General features: G+C 50.2%; 1 pseudogene across 1 annotated transcript; it reads left to right on the top strand.

Moving 5' to 3' along the window:
• Positions 1-5,730: 5,730 nt before the first annotated feature.
• LOC307100368 (heterogeneous nuclear ribonucleoprotein A1-like) lies at positions 5,731-7,259 on the top strand (annotated as a pseudogene). Its single transcript has 4 exons — positions 5,731-5,746; positions 5,939-6,327; positions 6,550-6,928; positions 7,108-7,259. The product of its transcript is annotated as a heterogeneous nuclear ribonucleoprotein A1-like (transcript).
• Positions 7,260-9,365: the final 2,106 nt, after the last annotated feature.

Below are 9,365 nucleotides of genomic sequence, written 5' to 3'. Positions count from 1 at the left end.
CGTAGGATGTGCTTTGCTATCCCTATTTTTGCCTTCTGGCTCATAGGGTACTGCCGCTCTCTAACTGGGGTGGCCGTACTGGTTAGTTGGATCACTATAGGGGGTCTGTGAGCTGCCAATCCGGGCGGGTTCCCTTCCGCCCAGACCCCCGGTATTTCCTCTCGGAGCCTCCCGAGGTAAGGATCCCGCAGAGGGGCCTCCGAAGGTCCTTCATGCAGCCTGTATTCCTCCTCCAGGGGACAAGTGAGGAGGAGGATCGTTTTTTCCTGGTCTGTGGGTCCCCAAAGAAGCACCTGAGGCTCCCCTCCTTCAAAGGAAATTGTGGCCTGGAGTTTGCTGAGCAGATCCCTCCCTAGGAGGGGATAGGGACGTTCAGGCATAACGAGGAATGAATGGGTAACGGTCTTTTTCCCAAGGTTAGCAATCTGGGCTTGTGTCCAGGGGTAAGACTTTACTCGTCCTGTGGTCCCCTGGATGGGAGTTCTGTCCTTAGAAACTGGCCCGGCCGGATGTTGCAGTACAGAGAAGGTGGCTCTGGTGTCTATCAGAAAATCTACTTGCTTGCCCCCCACATTTAGCATTACCCGGGGCTCCTGGGGGCTCACAGAGCCCTGACACCTTCAGTCCACTTCTTCCACTAACACCGGGGCTGCCTCATCCCTTGGCCGCTCAGGACACTCCTGTTTCCAGTGCCCTTCTTTCTTACAGTAGGCACACTGGTTTTTCCCCAGCCGGGTCTTTTGGTTCTGGCCTCTCTTCTCCCAGTCTTTTCTTCCCGTCCCTATTTGCTGTCCCTTCACTTCATTCATGGCTAGAAGGACCTTTGTCATTCTGGCATTTAGGTTAGCAGTCTGATCTTCTCGGTTGTTAAAGACCTTCTGGGCTACCTCGACCAGTTCTGCAAGTGACTTCCTTTCAAAGCCTTCTAACTTCTGTAATTTTTTTCTAATATCTGGGGCCGACTGGGACACAATCGCTACATTGATAGCCTGCTGATTATCTGGGGCATCAGGGTCTATTCGGGTGTACACCCGATATGCCTCACAGAGCCTCTCGAGGGAGGCGGTGGGGCTCTCGTTTGGTCCCTGGACTGTTTCTGTTACCTTGGAAAGGTTGGTGGGCTTCCTAGCTGCCGCTCGGATGCCCCTCAAGAGAGTCTGGCGATACCTGTCGAGAGCCTCCCTTCCCCGGTCAGTGTTGTGATCCCATTGCGGCCTTCCGGATGGAAAAATAGCCTCGATCCTCCCTGGGTCTGTGGTGGGTTGGCCATCTGGCCCAAGGACTAACTTCCTCCCTTCCCCTCTGACTCTCCCTCTCTCTTCTGAGGTGAAAAGGGTCTGAAGTAGCTACTGGCAGTCATCCCAGGTTGGCTGGTGGGTGAAAAAGACCGACTCCAGGAGCGAAATCAGACCTTGGGGATTCTGGGAGAACGATGGGTTTTGGTTCTTCCAGTTGTACAGGTCACTGGTTGAAAATGGAACATAGACCATAAAAGGCTGACCGTCAGGTCCTAAATCAGGGGGACCTGCCTGGCATAGAGGGAACATGGGTGTAGGGCCACCGAGACCCATCTCTCTCTCCCCTCTGCTGATCAGGTCCGGTGGGCCATAAGGGGTCCCCGTCCGGGTGTGGGGCAGACTGAAAGGGTTATTCATGGACAGATTCTGAGTGGGAGGCCAATTGTCCGGCCCCCCCAGGGGCCATGGACTTGGGTCTGGATTTTCTCTCACTCCGGGCGGAGGCGCCTGTGGGAGCGCAGGACAGAGGGGTGTCGCTGGGGTCGGGTTCCCAGGGGCTCCTCCTGCCTGTCCCGTTGATAATGTTGGTGCCAAAAGCAGTGCGGCAACGGAACTAGGAGGCATTTGTGAGGGTATTGGGGCCTTCCCCGAGGCAGAGGGGCCCACCTCCGGTTGGGGCTCTGGAGGGGGAACAGAAGGGGGAGGCCAGTGGTCGGGGACTTCGTCCTCCAGATCATTTGGTAAGACCTTAGGGTCTACCTTCTTGTCTCCTTTTGGGGGACGAGCCAATAAAACGGTCTGTCTCTGTCCCGATTTCCTTTTTTGGCCCTGGCAATTTTTCAACCACCAGGGTTTTTCAGTGAGAATGTCAATCCAAATTTGAATATAAGGGATTTGGTCAGGGTGACCTGGACAGCCATAAACAATATGATGAACCCTATAAGCCGTTCCTAAGTCATAGGTCCCAGTGGACGGCCACCCAACCCCAAATGTGAGCCATTCTAATTCACACAATCTCTGCAAATCAAGACTATTAACCGACGTCTCATAGTCTCCTCCGCGCCATTTGAAGTCCTGAAAATTCTTAAGAAAACCTTGTAAGGGGGTAGACGTAGATGTAGACATAGACAACTGCCCTGACCCATTTTAACAAAGACAAGGACAGCAAAGACAAGACAAACCAGACACGTGCACCCTAAGGTCACACGTAACAGGGACCCCGGATGCTGTCGCGCCTGGGTGTCTGGACTCAGAGGCTCCACTGTGTCCAGCCCTCCTGTAGTCCACCAGGGGAACGTTCCATAAACAGAAACCTCCCCTCTGGAGGTCCAGGTGGCTCTTACTTTCAGATCGCGAATTTTGGAGGAGACACTCCGCCTCCCTGGAACCCGGGACGGAGACTGGAGTGTCCTCACCTGGGGCGTCCACCAGCAATGTGGCCAGAGTGTATCTCGCTGGGGCCTCCAAATGTTATGGGGCGACCCGCAGGAGACGACCACCAGAGTCAGAGATCAAAATTTATGAGCCTTTAATAAACTGGCCAGCGACTACAGTTGCAACACTTCACCGCGGTAAAGTTTCTGGGAGTTGATGGTTGGGTACGATGCTCATTGTCCCAGAGGCTGTGATTGACAAGGTGTAGGCACATCTAACCTCTTAGAACATGTGAAAGGTACAATTTTTTTTGTAGGAATTTTGGAGTTTGAAGGACTTTTTTTAAATCCTCACCAAAGATATTTTTTCCTATTGATTTTTTGAGAGAGTGGAAGGAGGGATGGGAGAGAGAGAGAGAGAGAGAGAGAGAGAGAGAGAGAGAGATCAATTGGTTGCCTCCTTCAACTGGGGCCGGGGATCCAACCTGTAACCTAGGTACATGCCCTTGACCGGGAACTGAATCCTCAACCCTTCCATGCTTGGGATGATGCTCTAACCACTGAGCACACTGGCCAGGTATGGAGTTTTGGAGGACTTTTATTTCCCACCTGGCATAGTGCCCCTGTCCCTTATACTGCCTGGTAAAGAAAGGGCATATGTGGGACTGGGGATCAGAGCAGCAAGCTCCCTGTGAGAAGAAGAAAAGTACTAGTGAAGCAGGTTGAAACTCTGGGCATCTCCCCAGCAGGGCTATCATTTGAGTTAGATGTGTCTGTGGCTCCAGAAACATGGGTTGGGTGCTGTGGCAGAGACAACAGAAGAAGAGAATTCCCCTAGCATTTTGGTACCAACTCGGGAAGGGGGCAGAAACCAGATGCACCCCACAGAGCAAAGCTCCTAGCAGTGCACACAGACTCCTTGCAGGGGGAGCCTCTCATGAAGGAACAGCATCCTATATCAGTGATGGCGAACCTATGACACGCGTGTCAGCACTGACACGCATAGCCATTTTTGATGACACGCGGCCGCTGAGGCGGCCGCATGCCGAGGATGAAACATTTGCTGCTCCTGAGGATGAAACATTTGCGAAATAATGTTTTTTCCTCAAAGTGACACACTACCCGAGTTATGCTCAGTTTTTTGGCGAAGTTTGACACACCAAGCTCCAAAGGTTGCCCATCACTGTCCTATATAATAAAAGGGTACTATGCAAACTGTCCCCTCGGGAGTTCAACTGACCGGGAGGTTGACCACTTGCTATGACGTGCGCTGACCTCCAGGGGGCAGCACAGAAAAAAGGAAGGCCCAGCCGGCAGCCAGAAGGCCAGGAACAGCCCCATCACTGGCCAGGCCTAGGGACCCTACCCATGCAGGAATTTCGTGCACCGGGCCTCTACTATTGTAATAAGAACTTCCCTTCCTATAATCAAGGGGTGGGTTGAGAATGTAATTTTTCCTGGGTATACCGGGGAGAGTCTGCACCATGGTAGTAAAAGTTTCCAGTCTCCTTCTCCTCAAGGCCAATCGGGCACGTTCTGTTTCTCACTGGTATTGAGGCAGGTTAGTTAGAAACTAGGAAAATTCCCTGACACGTGAAATGAAGAGATTGAGACAAATAGCTGAACAAATGGCTGAGCTATTAGCCACCAGCTAATAAATCACAAGACCCTATCCTTCCTAACAAAGACACCCCGGAGCAGATGATTTGAATCTCTCCTCTTCAACCAATGATATCTAAGAGCAAATGCCTTCGAGGGTCGACCAGATGTCTGGGCCCGGACTTGGTCTCCACGAGGGAGGCGTGGGTCGACCAGATGGCCCTGGCCCCGATTTAGTCTCTGGCAGTGGATTAGCGTGATTGGGTTGACCAGTTGTCTGTACAGATGAGTAATTGAAGACAAGGGGCTGCGGGGGGGGGGGGGGGGGGGCGCGGAGCCGCAGAGCAAATAAATGTTGCCTTTATGTAAAAAAAAAAAAAAAAAAAGAGCAAATGACTTAATTCACCCTACTCAGGGGAACAGATAACAAACAAACAAATCAAAACCAATTTGAGGCCAGGCCATCAGGCTCAGTGGTTAGAGCATCGGCCTATGCACGGAAGTGTCATGGGTTTGATTCCTGATCAAGGGCACATACCTGGGTTGTGGGTTTTATCCTTGGCCCCTGTCAGAGAGTGCATGTGGAAGGCAACCAGTCAATGTGTCTCTTAAGTTTGATCTCTCTCTCTCTCTCTCTCTCTCTCTCTCTCTCTCTCTCTCTCTCTCCCACACACCTCCCCGCAACCCCCTCCTATTCTCTCTGAAAAACAATGGAAAAAATATCATTGGATGAGGATTTAAGAAACAAACAAACAAACAGAAAAAAACAATTAGAGCCAGAAAACCAATTATAGCTAGACTAACCCAAGATAGAAGTGAAACTGACCAAGCTCATTTTGATGCATCGGCATACTCAAGGATATACCTGAATGAGAAAGCTAAAAAGGTAATTCCAATGTAACCCTGATATTTGGGGGGCTTGGAGGAGCTAGCAATCTGAATCTGTGCCAGCAATCTAATGTACATTCTTGATAACCTATAATTAAGTCACTGCCCCTTTCTCCACAAACTGCTCTTGCAAGACCTATTACCTAAATGCTCTCATTTTACAGAGGCCATAAACCATGACACAACCCCCGGAGGGGGTTATCAGTGCTGGCACCAGGCCAGGCCCTTAGGTATGGTCTCAAGACCCCCAACACCTGTGGCTTTTTGCAAAGCCAGTAAAAGGTCTGGAAGTACAGTCCGTATTTGGGGGACAAAGACACCAAAAGGGGGTAAAAGAGGGGCTTCCACCATATTGGTTTGCTCAGAATTTGGAGGTGACTCCACTGAGACCACCGGCGTAATAAAGCTGTGTAACTCCTTGTCTCTAAGCGTCGCTTGGGTTTCTTCTTTCAGTCTTCTGCATCATGGAAAGCTAATGAATATTCTGCTGAGACCTTCCCTGGGATTTCCCCTAAAATTCCCACCTAGAGAAAACAGATAAAACCTCAGGACAGCCCTGGCCAGTGCGGCTTAGTTGGTTGGAGAGTCGTCCTGTGCACCGAAAGGTGGCAAGTTCGATTCCCTGTCAGACCATGTACCAGATTGCAGGTTCAAGCTGGGTGCATGTAGGAGTCTCTCTCTCTCTCTCTCTCTCTCTCTCTCTCCCGCTCTCCTTTCCTGTCTCTCTAAAATAAAAACATATACTCAGGGGAGGATTAAAAAAATAAGATACGTTCCTTAGATCACTCCTTTCTGCCGGTGAATGCGGAATAAGCATCGTTGGCATTTCCCCTCCTGCAGTCGTCAGGTCTAAGTCTGAGTCTCCCAACAAGCCAGAGCAGCTGCGGAAGCTCTTTATTGGAGGTTTGAGCTTTGAAACAACCTGTGAGAGTCTGAGGAGCCATTTCGAGCCATGGGGACGCTCACAGGCTGTGTGGTGATGAGAGATCCAAACACCAAGGGCCCCAGAGGCTTTGGGTTGGTCATGATGCCACTGTGGAGGCGGTGGGTGCCATGAATGCAAGGCCATACAAGGTGGACGGAGGAGCTTGGCACCAAAGAGGGCTGTCTCAAGAGAAGATTCTCAAAGACCTGGTGCCCACTTAACTATGAAAAAGGTTTTTGTCAGTGGTATTAAAGAAGACACTGAGGCCCTAGCTGGTTTGGCTCAGTGGATAAAGCGTCAGCCTGTGGACTGAAGGGTCCTGGGTTCGATTCCGGTCAGGGGTATGTACCTTGGTTGCAGGCTCCTTCCCAGTAGGGGGTGTGCAAGAGGCAGCTGATCAATGTTTCTCTCTCATTGATGTTTCTAACTTTCTATCCCTCTCCCTTCCTCTCTGTAAAAAATAATAAAATATATTTTAAAAGAAAAAAATAAAGAAGACACTGAAGAACATCACCTAAGAGATTAGTTTGAACAGTACGGGAAAATGGAAGTGATTGAAATCATGACTGACCGAGGCAGTGGCAAAAAAGAGAGGCTTTGCTTTTGTAGCCTTTGGTGGCCGTGACTCTGTAGGCAAGATCGTCATTCAGAAATACCCTCCTGTGAATGGCCACAGCGGTGAAGGAGGAAAGCCCCATCTAAGCCAGAGATGGCTCGTGCTTCATCCAACAAAAGAGGCCAAAGTGGTCCTGGAAACGTCGGCGGTGGTCGTGGAGGTGGCTTTGGTGGGAATGACAACTTTGGTCGTGGAGGAAACCTCAGTGGTCGAGGTGGCTCTGGTGGCAGCCGTGGTGGCGGTGGACATGGTGGCGGTGGGGATGGCTATCGTGGATTTGGTAATGATGGTGGTTATGGAGGAGGCGGCCCTGGTTACTCTGCAGGAAGCAGAGGCTAGGGAAGTGGTGGACAGGGTTGTGGAGAGCAGGGCAGTGGCGATGGCGGGGGTGGCAGCTGTGACAGCTGTAACAGTGGAGGAGGTGGAGGCGGCTTTGGCGGTGGGCTGAAGGGTCCTGGGTCCTGGGAGGTGGAAGCCATGTTGGAGGTGGCGGAAGCTACAACGATTTTGGCAATTACAACAATCAATCTTCAAATGTTGGGCCTAGGAAAGGAGGACACTTGGGCGGCAGAAGCTCTGGCCCTCATGGTGGGGGAGGTCAATACTTTGCCAAACCGTGAAACCAAGGTAGCTATGGCAGTGGCAGAAGGTTTTAATGACTGCCAGGGACAAAGCTTAGCAGGAGAGGAGAGCCAGGGACGTGGCGGGGAAGCTCCAGGTTGCCACACAGGTGTGAACTCGGCCAAGCACAGTGGTGGCAGGGCCGCGCTGCTGCAAAGAAGACATGTGTTAGGCAACACCCATGTGAATGGGCGCAGAAACCTGGAGGGCAGGGCCTGTGACTAATTGTATAACAGGTTATTTTAGTTTCTGTTCTGTGGAAAGTGGAAAGCATTCCAACAAGGGGTTTTAATGGGGATTTCTTTTTTGCACCCATGCTGTTGATTGCTAAATGTGATAGTCTGATCATGACACTGAATAAATGTATCTTTACAAAAATAAAAAATAAATAAAACCCTGCCCTAGCCGGTTTGTCTCAGTGGATAGAGTGTCGGCCTGCGAACTGAAGGGTCCCGGGTTCGATTCCGGTCAAGAGCATGTACCTTGGTTGCGGGCACATCCCCAGTAGGGGGTGTGCAGGAGGCAGCTGATCGATGTTTCTCTCTCATTGATGTTTCTAACTCTCTCTCCATCTCCCCTCCTCTCTGTAAAAAATCAATAAAATATATTTTTTAAAATAAAATAAAACCCTCAGGACAAAGGACGTTAGCGTGTGCTCTTCCTTGAGCACCCCTGGCCCCTTTCCTCAGACGCATACTGTGGATTTCTTTTTCCTAAACGTTAAGGTCTGACAAGATTTGCTACCAGGGGAGCAGTAGGCAGCTGCAGCTCATCCCAGGCTTACCCTGACCTTGTCTCCAAGGGCCCTCCTTCTGTCTCACTGATCTAAGTTTTAATAAACGTACTCTCACTTTCACCTGGACTCATGTCTTGACATTTTTCTTGCACGAGTCAAGAACCTGCACATCCCAAACTGTGCTGGGGCAGACCGCCTCCGCTTGGTCCCATTTGGGTGATATTCTTTGGTTCAGGGGCAGACCTGGCTCAGCTCGGTCCGGTTCCAGTGACAGTATGACCACTTGGCTGCCATCTTTGTTCCCTCTGTTGGCCCAGAGGACATTATAGCACCCATGGGAGCCCTAACTTCATTCAGCCAGCAAGTTTTTTTTAAAAATATTTTTAAATTTTATTGATTTGAGAGAGAGAAAGAGAGAGAGAGGACAGGGGAGAGAGGAAAAAACAAACAATTTTCTGTTCCACTAACTTATGCATTCATTAGTTGCTTCTTGTACATGTGCCCTGACCAGGGATCAAGCCTGCAACCTTGATGTATAGGTACAACTAACCATCTGAGCTACCTGGCCAGGGCTCCCCCAGCAACCTTTATTTTATTTTTATTTTTAAAATATGTTTTTATTGATTTCAGAGCGAAAGGGAGAGGGAGAAAAAGATAGAAACATCAATAATGAGAGAGAATCATTGATGGGCTGCCTCCTGCATGCCCCCTACTGGGGATTGAGCCCGCAACCAGGGCATGGAACCATGACCTTCTGGTTGATGCTCAACCATTGAGCCACACCTGGCCGGGCAGATCATGGGGCCCTTGATGGAAGAAATAGTTGCTACTCATTTGGGGAATCATTATCTTTTCTTTTTTAAATTTTTATTCATTGGTTTTGGAATGGGGTGGGTAAAGAAGAGAGAGAGAGAGAGAGAGAGAGAGAGAGAGAGAGATAGCAATAGCAATTTTTTGTTGTTCCATTTATTGATGCATTCATTGGTTGATTCTTTTATGTGTTCTGACAGGGGATTGAACCCCCAACCTTGGCATATCTGGACCATGCTCTAACCAACTGAACTACCCATCCAGGGCGGGATTCATGATCTTAATCTGTATGTTCTCTTGCATGGGCCTGTATTGTTGCTATGGTATCTGCCTCCAGTGCCGTGACACAGCTGCTAAGTGAGCCACGTCTATGCGCGTGAAACCCTTGCTGACCACCCAGGGCACATTGCAGAAGATGGGGGACGAGTAAGATGCTAAGAGACAGTCCAAGGGGTGAAATGCTGGAGGAGGCCATCAAGAGGATGTGATGGCCAGTGGATCTTCGAATTGGACCAAGGTAACCAGAGGCTCCCTTCCTCTCCTGTCCTTGGGATGTCCG

Source organism: Cnephaeus nilssonii, assembly GCF_951640355.1.
Source record: "Cnephaeus nilssonii genome assembly, chromosome: 5".
NCBI lineage: Eukaryota > Metazoa > Chordata > Mammalia > Chiroptera > Vespertilionidae > Cnephaeus > Cnephaeus nilssonii.
This window is presented reverse-complemented; position numbering and strand designations above follow the sequence as displayed.